This window comes from Mustelus asterias, chromosome 9 (genome assembly GCF_964213995.1).
Source record: "Mustelus asterias chromosome 9, sMusAst1.hap1.1, whole genome shotgun sequence".
Classification (NCBI taxonomy): domain Eukaryota; kingdom Metazoa; phylum Chordata; class Chondrichthyes; order Carcharhiniformes; family Triakidae; genus Mustelus; species Mustelus asterias.
In genome coordinates, this window is record NC_135809.1 from 16,582,571 (window position 1) to 16,598,221 (window position 15,651).

Consider the following 15,651-nt stretch of genomic DNA (forward strand, 5'->3'; position numbering starts at 1 on the left):
GCCTCACAGTGCCAGGAACCCAACTTCGATTCCAGCCTGGGTGACGGTCTGTGTAGAGTTTGCAAATTCTCCCTGTGTGTGGGTTTTCTTCGGGTGCTCCAGTTTCCTCCCACGCTCCAAAGATGTGCAGGTTAGGTGGATTGGCCATGCTAAATTGCCCCTTAGTGTAGGTTAGGGGGATTAGCGGGGTAAATACTTGAGGTTATGGGAATGGGGTAGGCCTGGGTGAGATGCTCTTTCGGAGAGTCAATGCAGACTCAATGGGCCGAATGGCCTCCTTCTGCACTGTAGGATTCTATGATTCTATGAAGTGCCAGGCAATAGCCATCTCCTTCAAGAGTGGATCTAACCATCGTCCCTTGACATTCAATAGCATTACCATCGCTAAATCCCCCATTATCAACATCCTTGGCATTACAATTGACCAAACACTAAACTAGACTAGCCATATAAATGGCTACAAAAGCAGGTTAGAGGCTTGGAATCCTGCGGCAAGTAATTCACCTCCTGACTCCCCAAAGCCTGTCCATAATCTACAAGGCTGCTTTGTCCTAGATGTGTCGAACTTCTTGAATGTTGTTGGAGCTGCATTCATTCAGGCATCCACTTGCCTGGATGAGTACAGCTCCAACAACATTCAAGAAGCTCGACACATCCAGGACAAAGCAGCCCAGTTGATCATTACCCCTTCCACAAACATTCAATCCCTCTACCACCGATGGAACAGTGGCAGCCAAATCTATCATCTATAAGGTGCGCTATAGAAACTCACCAAAGTTCCTTAGACAGCACCTTCGGAATCTATGACCATTACCATCTAGAATGACAATGGCAATAGACTCATAGGAACACCACCACCTGGAATCATAGGATCACAGAATCCCTATAGTGCAGAAGGAGGCCATTCAGCCCATTGAGTCTGTACTAGCTCTTTGAAAGAGTATCTTACTGAGCCCCACCGCCCTGCTCTATCCCATGGCTAATCCATCTAATCTACACATCTTGGGACACTAAGGGGCAATTTACCATGGCCAATCGATCTAACCTGCATGTCTTTGGACTGTGAGAGGAAACTGGAGCACCCACACTCCAATCACTCATCATCCTGACTTGGAAATATACCGCTGTTCCTTCAATGTTGCTGGGTCAAAATCCTGAAATTCCCTCCTTAACAGCACTGTGGGTTTACCTACACTTCAGGGAGTGCAGCAGCTCAAGAAGGCAACTCACCACCACCTTCTAAAGGGCAACTAGGGATGGGCAATAAATGCTGGCCTAGCCAATGATGTTCACATCCTGTAAAAACGAATTTTAAAAAATTATGAAGCATTCACCCTCAGCAATACTATTTACTAAAGTGAGAACGTTTCTGAATATGTGAAGAAAGATATAAAAAAGTAAGAATAGTTCCCTGAATGTAATGATGTGATTGCACTCCAGTAATTACCTACTTCTCAACTTCATGTGTCTTGAAGATAATTGTAATTCTTTTGGGATCTTTGCATACTGGTAATGCATGTTAACCATCTGCTCCCGTTTATGTTTCCACTTCATTTATATGCAGATGTAAACAATAGTACTTAGAAATAAACAGGATTACACCATTTTCCTCAAACTAATTCTCTTGAAACACTAATCCAGTTTTCTACTTTTAAACCATGTGTCTCCCATTATCAGGCCTCTGTTTTTCTATATCTACCAACAGTCACATTTTACCCTGCTTTACTTCAATGGAAATGAACAGATAGGGTAGATAGAAAAAAACACTCCAGAATTCTACCGCACTGCCCACCACAGGAATCGGAGCAGGCAAGGGGTGGACAACGCGAAGGCCCATTGACCTCAGGCGGGATTTTCCAGTCTCAGGTCGAGCAAGCCATAAAATCCCAGCTATCTCTGTTACTTGGGGCATCTTTCCTCCCAGTGGGCTGTTTTGATGATGTGCAGTGGCTCCATCTAGTGGTTTGGCCAAACATGATGATGTTCACAAAATGTTGGGGAACATTTTTTCTTCATGACATGTTTTTAAAATTTATTTACTAGTGTCACAAGTAGGCTTACATTAACACTGCAATGATGTTACTGTGAAAATTCCCTAGTCACCCTGCTCCGGCGCCTGTTTGGGTACACTGAGAGAGAATTTAACATGGCCAATGCACCTAACCAGCACGTCTTTCGGACTGTGGGAGGAAATCGGAGCACCCGGTGGAAACCCACGCAGACACAGAGAGAACATGCAGATTCCGCACAGACAGTGACCGAAGTCGGGAATCGAACCTGGGTCCCTGGCGCTGTGAAGCAGCAGTGCCAACCGCTGTGCCACTGTACCGCCATATGAGGAATGAGAGATGTAGAATAATGCAAATGCCATCTTGGGCGATGAGTTCAAATCACTTTATTTTCTGTATTTTTTAAAAGTCTGTTTTTAAAAGTTCAATTCAGATTTCTAGCTGGTGGATTAAAAATCATAATTTGGCATAAAGAGCCAATGACAATATTAGTTATGCTCATTAGCAGGCCTTTTGAGGAAACTAAAAATTAAGCCGGCGCATAATGGTGCAGAGACACCAAGAGAAGCTTTTAAAAGCTCCTGAATATTTTTCTTAATTTACTAGGAAATTAACCAGCATGTCTTTTGGACTGTGGGAGGAAACCCACGCAGACACAGGGAGAACGTGTAGACTCTACACAGACAATGACTTAAGTCAGGAATCAAACTCGGGTCCCTGGCATTGTGAGGCAGCAGTGCGAACTACTGTGATACCGTGCTGCCCTGTGTAAACCCATTTATAAAGCACAGGTTTACAATCTTGTTAAATATAATGCATGGAATAAATCTTCCCCCAGGTGAGTTTTCAAATCAATTACATCAAGCTAAATCATTCTAACTTGTATTTCATTGTCATCCAAAGCCCATAAGAAGTAGGCCATTTGGCCCATCGAGTCTGCTCTGCCTTTCAATGAGATCATAATTGATCTGATATAATAATCTTCATCTCCATTTTCCCACCTTATCTCAATAACTCTTGATTTCCTTCTGGACTAAAAATCAAAGCATTTTCAAATGTGATTTTTAAACAACATGGTTTTAACTAGAGCAGGACGTAGTTATTAAAGCTTTTTAAAAATTCATTCGTGAAACATGGGCATCGCTGGCCTAATGGGTGATGACCTTTATATCTAGAGGAATACAGAATCACAGAATTGTTACGGAACAGAAAGAGACTATTTGGCTCATCGTGTCTGCACCTGCTCTCCAAATGAGCGTCATGACTTTGTGTCATTCTGCTGCTTTTTCCCGTACCCCTGCACATTGTTCCTATTCAAGTGATCATCTAATGCCCTCTTAAATGCTTCGATTTAACCTGCCTCCACCACACTTCCAGGCAACGCATTCTAGACCCAAACGATTTGTTGTGTGAAAATTTTCTTTCTCACATCACATTTATATCTTTTGCAAATCACTTTAGATCTGTGCCCTCACGTTCTTGATCTTTTTAAGAGCGGGAACAATTTCTCCCTATCTATTCTGTCCAGTCTCCTCATGATTTTGAACACCTCTATCAAATCTCCTCTTCGCCTTCTTCTCTCCAAGGAGAACAGTCCCAACCTCTCAATCTATCCTCATAACTGAAGTTTCTCATCTCTGGAACCATTCTTGCAAACCTCTTCTGCATTCTCCCCAGTGCATTCACATCCTTCCTATAGTGTGGCACCTGGAACTGTACATAATATTTCAGCTGAGGTCTAACTAGTGTCTTGTGTAAGTTCAGCATAATCTCCTTGCTCTTGTTCTCTTTGCCCCATTAATAAAACTGAGAATATTATATGCTTTATTAACTCCTCTCTCCACCTGTCCTACCACCTTCAATGATCTATACACATATACAGCCAGGTCCCTCTGCTCCTGCACCTCTTTAAGAATTTTACCCTTTATTTTATATTGTCTCTCCATGTTCTTCTGACCAAAATGCATCATCTCCCACCTCTCCACATTGAACTTCATCTGCTACCTATCTGTCCACTCTGCCAACCTATCTATGTCCTTTTAAAGTTCTACACTGTCCTTTTTACTGTCATCCTCAAACTTTGAAACTGTCCCCTGCACACCAAGATCTATATCATTAATATATGTTAGGAAAAGCAAGGGTCCCAATACTATCCCCTGGGCAACACCACTACAAACCTTCCTCCAGCCCAATATATATCATAGAAGCCCTACAGTTCAGAAAGAGCCCATTGAGCCTGCATGGACCACAATCCCACCCAGGCCCTATCCCCATAACCCCACTTATCCACCCTGCTGGTCCCCTAAGGGGCAATTTACTATGGCCAATCAACCTAACCCACACATCTTTGGACTGTGGGAGGAAGCCAGAGCACCCGGAGGAAACCCACGCAGACACGGGGAAAATGTGCAAACTCCACACAGACAGTCACCCGAGGCCGGATTTGAACCCGGGTCCCTGGTGCTGTGCGGCAGCAGTGCTAACCACTGTGCCATTTACCATTACTCACTTTTCCCTAATATTCAGCCAACTTTGTACATATGTTGCTCCTGTCCCTTTTATTCCACGAGCTATAACTTTTCTCACAAGTCTGCTGTGTGGCATTGTATCAAATACCTTCTGAATGTTCATGAATAGAATACAAAAGGTAGAAGTCATGCTTCAGCTGTACAAAGCCCTGGCCAGACCACACAGAATGTACTGTCAGCAGTTCTGGGGATGACATTTTAGGAAAGACTTATTGGCGAGAGAGTGTAGCATAGATTTACCAGAATAATAACTGGATTCCAAGGGTTAAAGTACGAGGACAGATTACAGAAACTCGGCTTCCCTGGATTCAGAAGATGAAGGGATAATTTGATTGCAGCTTTCAAGATAGGGTAGATGGAAATAAACTATTTCTGTTAACTGGGGCATCTTGGAATAGGGACATTGTTGAAAGATTAGAGCCAGAGCTTTCAGGAGAGAAATTGGGAAACATATCTTCATGCAAAGGGTGGTAGAAGTTTGAAACTTGCTCCCAAATTGCCAAATGGCAATTTGTTTTGTGGATGTTGCTGGGCCAGAATTTATTGCCAATCCCTAATTGTCCTTGAGGGTTTAAGGGTCAACCACGTTACTGTGGACCTGGAGTCACATGTAGGCCAGACCAGGTAAAGATTGCTGATTTGCTTCCCTAAAGGATATTAGTGAACATGATGGTTTTTTATGACAATCGTTTCATGGTCATCATTAGACTTTTAAATTGAATTCAAATTTCACCAACTGCCCTGGTGGACGTTGAATCTGGATCCCCTGGGTCTCTGGATTATTAATCCAGTGACAATACCACTATCTCACTGCTTCTCTTGATTGATGCTAGATTAATTGTTAACTTTAAAAACTGAAGTTGCTACATTTTTGTTCGCAAAGGCATGTGTATGGTGATGGATAGGTCAGAGACCAGCCATGATCTCACTGAATAGTGGAACAGGTTTGAGAGGATAAATAGTCTACTTCAGTCCCCATGTTTCTATCAACATGCATATTTTCCAATTTATATACCGCAATATGATTGTCCATTTCATAAATCATTAACACATCATAATTATAGAACACAAAATTTTGCGCCAGAGATTATTAGCTAAAATTGATTTGGAAGCATGAATATGAAATTAGTTGGGAAATAATCGAAATCAGGGATTTGGCATAAAAGGCCAATGAGGAGACGGCGTATTTGGTGAGTAAATTGCTGATATTTTTGAAAGACTGAAAGCTCACCAGGAGACAAATCCAAAGTAGGTGCAAAACTGGCCGACTGCATGCTGGCCTGTGGCTCAAGTTAGATACAGTATTATGTCTTGTTTAAATGCTGTCAGTGAGCTGTGGCTGAAGTTCATTAATCAGGGATAAAGGCAGAAAATTGGCTGGCTGCCAGCCTGAGCTGGCCAGCAGGTCAGACCTGGCCTCGGGAGGAGTGAAATTGTATCCCGGGGTGAGCTTCCACCCAGCTGGCAGCAGTCAGAGTTCATGAGGAGTGTTTCTGGTATGTTGCTTTGAATGGCTCCCTGTGTCTCTTCAAGGATCACTGGTCGTCCAATGCCTGGCTCTACTAGGCAGAGTGTGCAAATCCACTGCACTCTACATTTGCATCTGAATTTCTGCTTAACTCTGCTCAGTTACAAAATAGATGGCAGAAATCCCTGGGCTATTCTACTGGCTGACATAATTGGAGCACATCTGGTTCATTTCTCTCCTGTGTAATAGTACCGCATGATAATTACAGAGGAATCCTTCAATGACTGTTTTCATTATAAATAAACAAAGTGGGCTGAAAATAACAAAATGTCACAGACAAAAGAGTAACTATTTTACACAGAAACAACTTCCACTATTACTTTCTTCTCGCTTTTGCCTTTGGGTTTCATCACTCACCATTAGTTAGCTGAGATAGTTGGCAGGCAACCAGCTCGGAGGCCTCTGCCAAGGATCAGGAGTTGATTGCTATGAGCAATATTCCTGCAGCTTAGGCTGAATTGACCTGGAATTTTCCTTTGCTGTGTGCCTGGAAGCACCTGATCTCAAATCGGTTCCTCCTTTTAATTGCACAGTCTAAACTAGGATCTCAATCTGCAAGAAGTTGCATTGGTATTAGTCATGAAAAATGAATGTGAGGTAATAAATTCAAGATAGTAACAGTAATAATGAAGTTTAACTGGATTATGAAAAGTGCTGGAACTGAGATACTGAATTCATCCTCAACATTTGTAGCACACAGTTGCTGTCCTCATGTTACAGAATTTATAATTTATTTTTGAAAAACATTTCTAGAAGTTATATACAGGTAGGCTGATGTGTGTAGAGGCAACAAGCCATCAATGAAATGGTAAAAACAATGAGTGGTTATAGAGGAACTGATGCCATGTAGCACTATATAATGGTATACAGCTTTAGTTCCTTCCTGTGTTACAGTTTGGCAGTGAATTGCCAGAAGAAAAAGTAAAATCCTTGCACCTCAAAATGAGAAGGAAAGGAGAGGGTGCAAAATATAGTGTTACAGTCTTGGCTAGGGTGTAGAGAAAGATCAACTTAATCTTAGGCAGGTCCATTCAAAAGTCTGATGGCAGCAGAAAAGAAGCTGTTCTTGAGTCGGTTGGTATCTGATCTCAGACTTTTGTATCTTTTTCCCGACGGAAGAAAGTGGAAGAGAGAATGTCTGGCATGCGTGGGGTTCTTGATTATGCTGGCTGCTTTTCTGAGGCAGCAGGAAGTGCTGACAAAGTCAATGGATGGGTGGCTGGTTTGTGTGATGGACTGGGCTACGTTCACAGCCCTTTGTAGTTTCTTGTGGTCTTGGTCAGAGCAGGAGCCATACCAAGCTGTGATACTTCCGGAAAGGATGCTTTCTATGGTGCATCTGTAAAAATTGGTAAGAGTCGCAGCGGACATGCCGAATTTCCTTAGCCTCCTGAGAAAGTAGAGGCATTGGTGGGCTTTTTTAACAATAGCGTCAGTGTGGAGGGACCAGGACAGGTTGTTGGTGACCTGGACACCTAGAAACTTGAAGCTCTCGACCATTTCCATTTCATCGCCTCAGTGATGAAGTTCCTCATTCAGTTTCTCATTTCCGGTAGTGTCTTGGTTCCCTAGTATTTCTGGGAGATTTTCTGTATCTTCCTCAAGGTAATTGTTTAGATTCTCTGCCATTTCCCTATTCTTCATTATAAATTCTCCGATCTCTGCCTAAAATGGAACTCAGTTTGTCCTTGATAATCATTTCCTTTTCACATACCTAAGTGTTTACGTTACTCACTAGCTTGCATTCATAATCTCTTTTCTCTTTCATTATTAGTGTTTTGGTCATCCTTTGCTGGATTCTGAATTGCTCCCAATCCTCGGGCTTACCACTTTTACCAGCAACCTTATAAGTCACTTCCTTTCATCTAATGCAATCCTTAACTTCTTTCATTGTCCATGGTTAATTCACCTTTCCTGTTAGTTTTTTTCTGTCTTAGTGGAATGTATATTTATTGCAGATAATGTAATTCTTCTTTAAGTCCTGGCTATTGCCTGTGTACGGTCAAATCCAAGAGTAGGAACTAACTACAGAGCAGTGATTGAAGGAGCAGCACGCCCAGGAAAGACAGAGCTGCTCCTCCATTCTCAGATTCTGTCTCTCCCATGCTAACTATTCCAATCAAAAACTCCTTCTCTTTTCATCTTGCTGCTTCTCCAGAGGCAAAGGCTGGAATTTTCCAGCCGTTAATGCTGACGGGATTTTCTGGTCCTGCCGACAGTGCACCCCTTCCATGGGTTTCCCGGCAGCTAGGGGTGCATTCAGTGGGAGCTTCTTTCAAAACAAACTTTACTTAACAATACAGTGTAACTATAACAAATGAATTAGCTTAACTTTTAACAGTTCAACAATACCTAAAATGAAAGGAAAAAATTCTAAATTTTAACTTAGCACTATGTCAGTTCCAATCAAGTGATATTTCTCTTAAAAAATACTTTAAAAACATTTAGCAAAACACAGACATGCTTGCTTTAACCTTTGTTAATAGTTTCAGAACTTTCAGAGAGAGAGAAAATCAGTTTCAGCAACTTGCAGAAGATCTCTGACTTCAAACAATTCCCAGCCAGAACTCTACTCTAAAACTAGTTAGCAAATTCAGGGTTATGAGGAGAGATTGGGGAAACTGGGGTTGTTCTCCTTGGAAAGACGGAGGATGAGGGGAGACTTAATAGAGGTGTATAAAATTATGAAAGGCATAGATAGGGTGAACGGTGGGAAGCTTTTCCCCGGGTCGGTGGTGACGTTCACGAGGGGTCATAGGTTCAAGGTGAAGGGGGGGAGGTTTAACACAGATATCAGAAGGACATATTTCACACAGAGGGTCGTGGGGGCCTGGAATGTGTTGCCGGGCAAGGTGGTGGAGGCGGACACACTGGGAACGTTTAAGACTTATCTAGACAGCTATATGAACGGAGTGGGAATGGAGGGATACAAAAGAGTGGTCTAGTCTGGACCAGGGAGCGGCGCGGGCTAATTGTTCCTTGTTTCTCCTTTCAAGGCTTCATTCTATGATCATCTTGCTGGTGCCAGTACAGAGCGAGACTGCGGATAGTTGGGAACCTGTCTCGGGGGCAGGGAATTCATATGGTGTTTGTGGAAGTGGAAATGACTAGGGTTGGGAAGCATTTCCCGATCAGGGCCATTGTGATCTCCTGGACTCGTTTCGATCGCCTCAGGGGGTCGGAGAGGAATTTCCCAGATTTTTTTTCCCCATATTGGCCCTGGGGTTTTTCACTCTGGGTTTTCGCCTCTCCCTGGAGATCACATGGTCTGGAATGGGGGGGTGGGGGTGAGTTAATAGGTTGTAATGAACAAAGCATCGTAGCTGTGAGGGACAGCTCGGTGGATAGGATATTGGTATGTAGATAGGCTGGAAAATTGGGCGGGGATCCTGGATTCAGGATTCAATCCTGGACCGGGGAGCGGCACGGGCTTGGAGGGCCGAAGGGCCTGTTCCTGTGCTATATTGTTCTTTGTTCTTTGTTGTTCTTTGATACTTGCTTTGACTTGTGTTAACAGCCCTGAAGCTTTCACAAAACTTCTGGAGAATGCGAGAGAGAGAGCCTCTTTTTTTCCCAACAGCTCCAGGCAGCAACTGGTTTTTAAAAAAAATGAAAATGAAATTGTTTTTCCTACATGCCTAACTCCTCCCATTTCTGGTAACACACAATACTGTCCCTGTGTACCTAACTCACCTTGTTAGTTTAATTTTAAAAACTCATTAAGACTCTGCTAAATAAATACTTACATGGCTAAAATGGGTATTACTTCTGAATGTTATAGCATAAGATTGACCTTGTAGACGGTTTTACTTTCTGAATTAGTATAATAAAGTTTATTTTGTTTGTTTAAAATCATGAGATCTCGTGGCTTTATTCTCCTAATTGGTAACTAGGATTTCAAATGTTGTGCATTTTACCAAAAAGTCATTGGCTCCTAACGGGATCATAACAATTTTGATTCAATTTATTATTGTCACATATATTGATATACAGTGAAAAGTATTGTTTCTTGTGCGCTATACAGACAAAGCACACCATTCACAGAGTACATAAGGGAGAAGGAAAAGAGAGGGTACAGATGGGTGGCATGGTGGTACAGTGGTTAGCACTGCTGCCTCACAGTGCCAGGGACCCAGGTTCAATTCCAGTCTCCTGTGACTGTGTGGATTTTGCACATTCTCCCCATGTCTGTGTGGGTTTCCTCTGGGTGTTCTGGTTTCCTCCCACACTCCAAACATGTGCAGGTTAGGTTGATTGGTCATGGAAAATTGCCCCTTAGTGTCAGGGGGACTAGCAGGGTAGACATGTGGGGTCACGGGGATAAGATCTGGGTGGGATTGTGGTCAGTGCAGGCTCGATGGGCCAAATGGCCTCCTTCTGCACTGTAGGGATTCTTTGAATCTATGAGTGTAATGTCATAGCTAGAGTGTGGAGAAACATCAACTTAATATAAGGTAAGTCCATTCAAAAGTCATGGTAGCAGGGAAGAAGCTGTTTTTGAGTCGGTTGGTACGTGATCTCAGAAATTTGTATCTTTTTCCTGACGGAAGAAGGTGGAAGAGAGTATGTCCGGGGTGCAGAGGGTCCTTCATTGTGCTGGCTGCTTTTCTGAGGCAGTGGGAAGTGTAGACAGAGTCAGTGGATGGGAGGCTGGTTTGCGTGATGGACTGAGCTACATTCACAACCCTTTGTAGTGATACATCCAAAAAGGATTTTCTATGGTGCATCTGTAAAAATTGGTGAGAGTCGTAGTGGACCTGCCGAATTTCCTTAATCTCCCGAGAAAGTAGAGGTGTTGGTGGGCTTTCTTAACTATAGCATTGATGTGTTGGGACCAGGACAGGTTGTTGGTGATCTGGACACCTGAAAACTTGAAACTCTCTCCCCTTCATCCCTATTGGTGTAGACAGGGGCATGTCCTCCACTATGCTTCCTGAAGTCGATGATGATCTTCATTTTATTGACATTGAGGGACGGATTATTGTCGTTGCACCATTTCACCAGATTCTCTAACAGTATGCATAATCCAGATTGTACAGTATGTATAATTCAGATGTATATATGTTACATATAAAATCTATACATGTAGGTGTTGTATGTACAAGACGTGGGTGCAATTTAGATGTGTATAAATGATACCTGTAGAAATTGTATATCAACTGTCCTTTAGAGAAGGAGATCTGCGTTCTTACCTGGTCAGGCCTACATGTGATTCCAAGCCACAGCAAAATGGTTGACTCTCGGGCAACTAGGGATGGGCAATAAATGTTGGCTAGCCAGCAAAGCCCATGTCTCACGAATGAATAATAAACAAAATAATTCAGAAATGAACATATACTGAACAAGCCAGAGCCAGAGACATTTGTTGAGGAAGGAGATATTGGCTGTAAAAGCGAATTTCCGTGGCCTGATCAAGCAATGAAGGTAATCCATGTGTGAAAAGAGACAAATGGAAATCCCATCGAAGAGCAGAACTTCTTGAAGGAGGGTTTTGTAGAAGAGAAAGGGCAATGAATTAAAAACGAATACAAGAGCAAAATACTCTTGGAAATCTGAAATAAAAATATACTCAGTAGGTTTGGAAGTATCTCTGGAGAGAAAAAACAGAGTTAGTGATGAACGAAAGTTCTGAGGAGGAGTCATTGACCTGAAACGTCAACTATTTTTTTCTCTATTCAAATGCTGCTGAATATTCCCAGCATTTTCAGTTTTTAATTAATATTTCTAGCATCCACAATATTTGACATATTAAAACTACAGGTATGGTCCTGCGCAACCGCAGAGGTGCGAGACTGCCAGTACTGCGCAGCCGTAAAGGTGGGGGGGGGGGGGGAGCAGTCGGCACTGCGCAGCCACAGATGTGGGGGAGGGTTAAAAAAACAGCCGGTACTGCGCAGCTGCAGAGGTGGGGGAAAGAATCAGACGGGATTGCGCAGCCGCAGAGATGAGGGGGGAAAACAGCCGATAATGCGCCGCGGGGGCGGGCGGCCGGCACCGCGCAACCACAAAGAAGGGAGGGAGGGAACAGCCGATACCGCGCAGCCGCAGAGATCGGGGAGGGAAACAGTTGGGAATACGTAGCCGTCGAGGGGGAGAGCCGGCACTGCGCAACCGCAACGAAGGACAGGAGGGAAGAAACAGCCGGCCCCGCGCAGCCGCAGTCGGTGGTTGGAGGTGTTGAAGTCTCGAAGCCGGGAGGGGAAACGGCGAAAGCAGGTGAAGGAAAGTTGAGTGTGGCCGGGATAACGATAGCGCGTCCGAGGTGAAAACACAATTATTGACTGCAACGTTGACTCTGAGATCCCCCCTCCCCCGCGTCGGTTTACGGTAAAGGTTTATTGTTTGGCAGGTGTCAGGTGAGGGAATGGCTGTGACGTTAAATGAAAGGTGTTTTTTTTTACCTGGAGAGTCCTGTGCAGCAGCATCCGCAGGGCCCTGTCCCTCTCGCGGATCCCGGGACCTGCCGCGCGCGCGACCAACGGTTTTAACGGTGCGACGTTCCATTCTTTTCCAACCTGGTTCCATCCAGGGGGAAAGTGGCGGGGGTTCTGATTTTTATGAATGGATCGAGTTGAGATGCCGCCAGCAACCGAGCCTTGTCAGCCCTTTGGGTGGAAAAGCCTCTGCCTCGCATCTCCTGCCGGCCTTATCTCAGCGGTCAGAGCCGCACTGCTGCCCGCTGCAAATTGACTGTCAGTTTATTGATGGTGCATCAGGTTGAACAAGCCATGTTTTTTTATATACCCCAGCGGTTTTTAAGAAGGAATCTGTTCTCTATTATGATGGGGGATTTCTTGTGTTTGTAAAAGCAGCCTTGATGAAAAGAGAGTATCACCTGCAAAGGATTTGCAGTTAATACTGTACGAGTTCTGGGATTTTGCAAATCTTTCTGTACATTGGCAGAGTGCTGCAGGCATCAGTTTCTTCATGTTGCAATCAGTTCACTGCAAACAAAAAAAACATACCCAGCCACTGCACATAATTTTGCATGCAATCACCGCACTGTTGGCAAATGTGTATGATGTATTAACAGTAGAAGTCACTGTACTGCTGTGTTGACAAGAAATGTATATGATATATTAACGGTATAAATGCAGTCACTATTGCTCTGTTGACAAGAAATGTGCATGATGTATTAACAGTATACATCCAGTCACCACTGCTCTTGACAAGAAATGTGTATATATTAACAGTATACAATTTCCTTTTGCTTTGAGTAGCTAACAGAATACTTAGATTGCTGGGTCATCCATCAATTTAACATATTCCCTTACAATGCAGTTGTGGTGTTTTGCATGTCCTTAAGTCCTTGCATACTCGTGGGAAGGCTTCACAGCAGTATTTGTTGACAAACCATCTGGTTTTTGAATTCACTCGATCTTTATTTATAAACCTCTTCCTCACGGCATGGAAGTACTGCCTGCTGTCGCATCTTTTCTCACAATATTCCTGTAGTTACTACCCATATTTATTTCTAATATGTTAGAATAAAGATTGTGTAACTGGGCTTTCATTTGTTGACGCTAATGTGGAACGCTTTGGCAACATATGTATGTATGCAAACTAAATTACATTCCAGAGCCCTTTATTTGTCCTTTATGTAATAGATGTCTTTGTATGTTGTATAAATGAACAAAAACTTAATAGTCGAGTAGAGCTGAAATTACATTGAAGGTTTGTAGAATTACATTGAGGCTTGATTCAGTGGAGGCAATAGGAGTGATGAGATTATCGCATTGCAATCTATACTGTGAATTTCCTTGTATTGGAATTGTAGAATATGCACCTTTTTTTGCTATTATTTGTAGTTTCTCTCATTGTGCTTCTGGGTCTTGTGTGATTCAACAATTGGTTACTTGGTAAGTTAAGTAAGAACCCTGGAGTTCAGGTGATGACTTTGTGAAGTTGTAGACCGTTTTTGATTACTGTGGTTGTCGCAGCAAACATTGATCTGTTAGAATTTAATGATTGCATAATTACTTATTACTAGGAAGTAATCTAAGCAATATTTGAGCAAAATATTTTAAGATATGTTCTAATTGGAGATTATTAATTTCTTCAAGATTTTTGGCCATAACCTCAATCAGGTTTCAGGTTGCCTTCTTGAAAGTGTGTATCCAGTCTTCGTGCCTTTGCCAAAGATTCTTGTGAAAAATAATTGCTGATCTAACTATATCTGTAGTCCAGTTGAATTTAATCAAAAGAGCCTCCTACCTCATTTAAAATAACCTATTGTTTTGAGGCAAGAAACATATTCTTCTTTAGTAGGAAATCATCAATAAAAAGAACATCAGTGTTATGTACCAATGTTCTACTGGAGTCTCACCTCTGATTCATTTTAAGAAATGATTATTCTGTACTATTATTGAAATTTGGTCAGATTTTAGTCTGGGTAATCAAAGGCAAAATAGGAAATACAATTTCATAGCAGGACAAACACCTCCTACATTTTCTATTAACTAGGAAGGCAAATGGAATATTGGTATTTATTGCTAATATTTGGGGTTGAAGTATGAAAATAGGGATGTCATGCTACAACTGTATATGGCATTCGTGAGACCACACCTAGAGCATTGTGTACAGTTTTGGTCTCACTTGAGGGATATACCTGCATTGGAGACAGTTCAGAGAGAGTTTACTGGGTTAATTCCCAGGATGAAGGGGTTATGAGGAAAGATTGAGCAGATGCTGTCTGCAGTCATTGGCATTTAAGGAGTGAGAGGTGATCTTATTGAAACAGATCCTGAGGGTGCTTGACAGGGTGGATGCTGAGAAAATGTTTCTTCTTGGGGGAACCTAGAACTAGGGGGAGCAATTTAAAATGAGGGATTTTGCATTTAAGATGGAAATGAGTTTGTTCACTGAGGGTCATTATTTTTTTGAAATTCTCTTCCAAAGACAGCAGTGGAGGCTAGAAATGTTTGATCTACAGGAAAATTGAGGGTTTATGAGGGCAGGCAGGAAAGTGGAGTTGAAACCACTATCAGATTATTCATGATCTAATTGAATGGTAGAGTGGGCTTGAGGGGCCATGTGACTGGTCCCTGCTCCTATTTCTCATGTTTTATCGAATTCGCGTCACAATGGGAAATATAAAAAACCATTACCTTTCTAGCAGTAGGATGTATTATTGGCTCTAAAAAAAAATTATATTATGAATAATATACTCCACCTTCATTATGGTCTTTTAAATATTAAAAAAAAACTTGAAGTCATTCATCCCATCTAGGACAACTGGTCTGAAGCCTGGTTAAAAAGTCTATTCTGTCTATCGTTGCCAGAGAAACAAGTAGCTGAAAAAGGATAGCTGCAGTTTTTCCCTTTCACTTTTCTGTATAATGTTTCTGTTTCATACAAATTTCAAAAATTGTTTTTGGTGTTAGGTTAGAATGTATTTTATTCTAAATTGCAATTTGCTTAATAGCCTGTCACCCTCTATAACATATGTATTTATATGAATGTATGTTTAATACTTTTTTTCCTTTTAATCTCTGCTCCACAGCGCCAGGGACCTGGGTTTGACTCTGGCCTTGGGTGGAGTTTGCACATTCTCCCCATGCGTTCCCTCTGAGTGCCCCGATTTCCT

The 15,651-nt window shown here is 42.4% G+C and overlaps 1 protein-coding gene across 10 annotated transcripts in view; it reads left to right on the forward strand.

Moving 5' to 3' along the window:
* Window positions 1-11,958: 11,958 nt before the first annotated feature.
* The window catches only part of rab3ip (RAB3A interacting protein (rabin3)), a 72,355-nt gene continuing 68,662 nt past the window's right edge, over window positions 11,959-15,651 (forward strand). For 2 of the 10 annotated variants that reach the window (XM_078219759.1, XM_078219767.1), the window contains exon 1: window positions 12,220-12,421. The gene's annotated coding sequence lies outside the window, so the exon portion shown is untranslated. Of the gene's footprint in view, window positions 12,422-15,651 lie in introns of all 10 variants that reach the window. The other 8 variants (XM_078219763.1, XM_078219768.1, XM_078219762.1 and 5 more) reach the window with 7 other exon arrangements.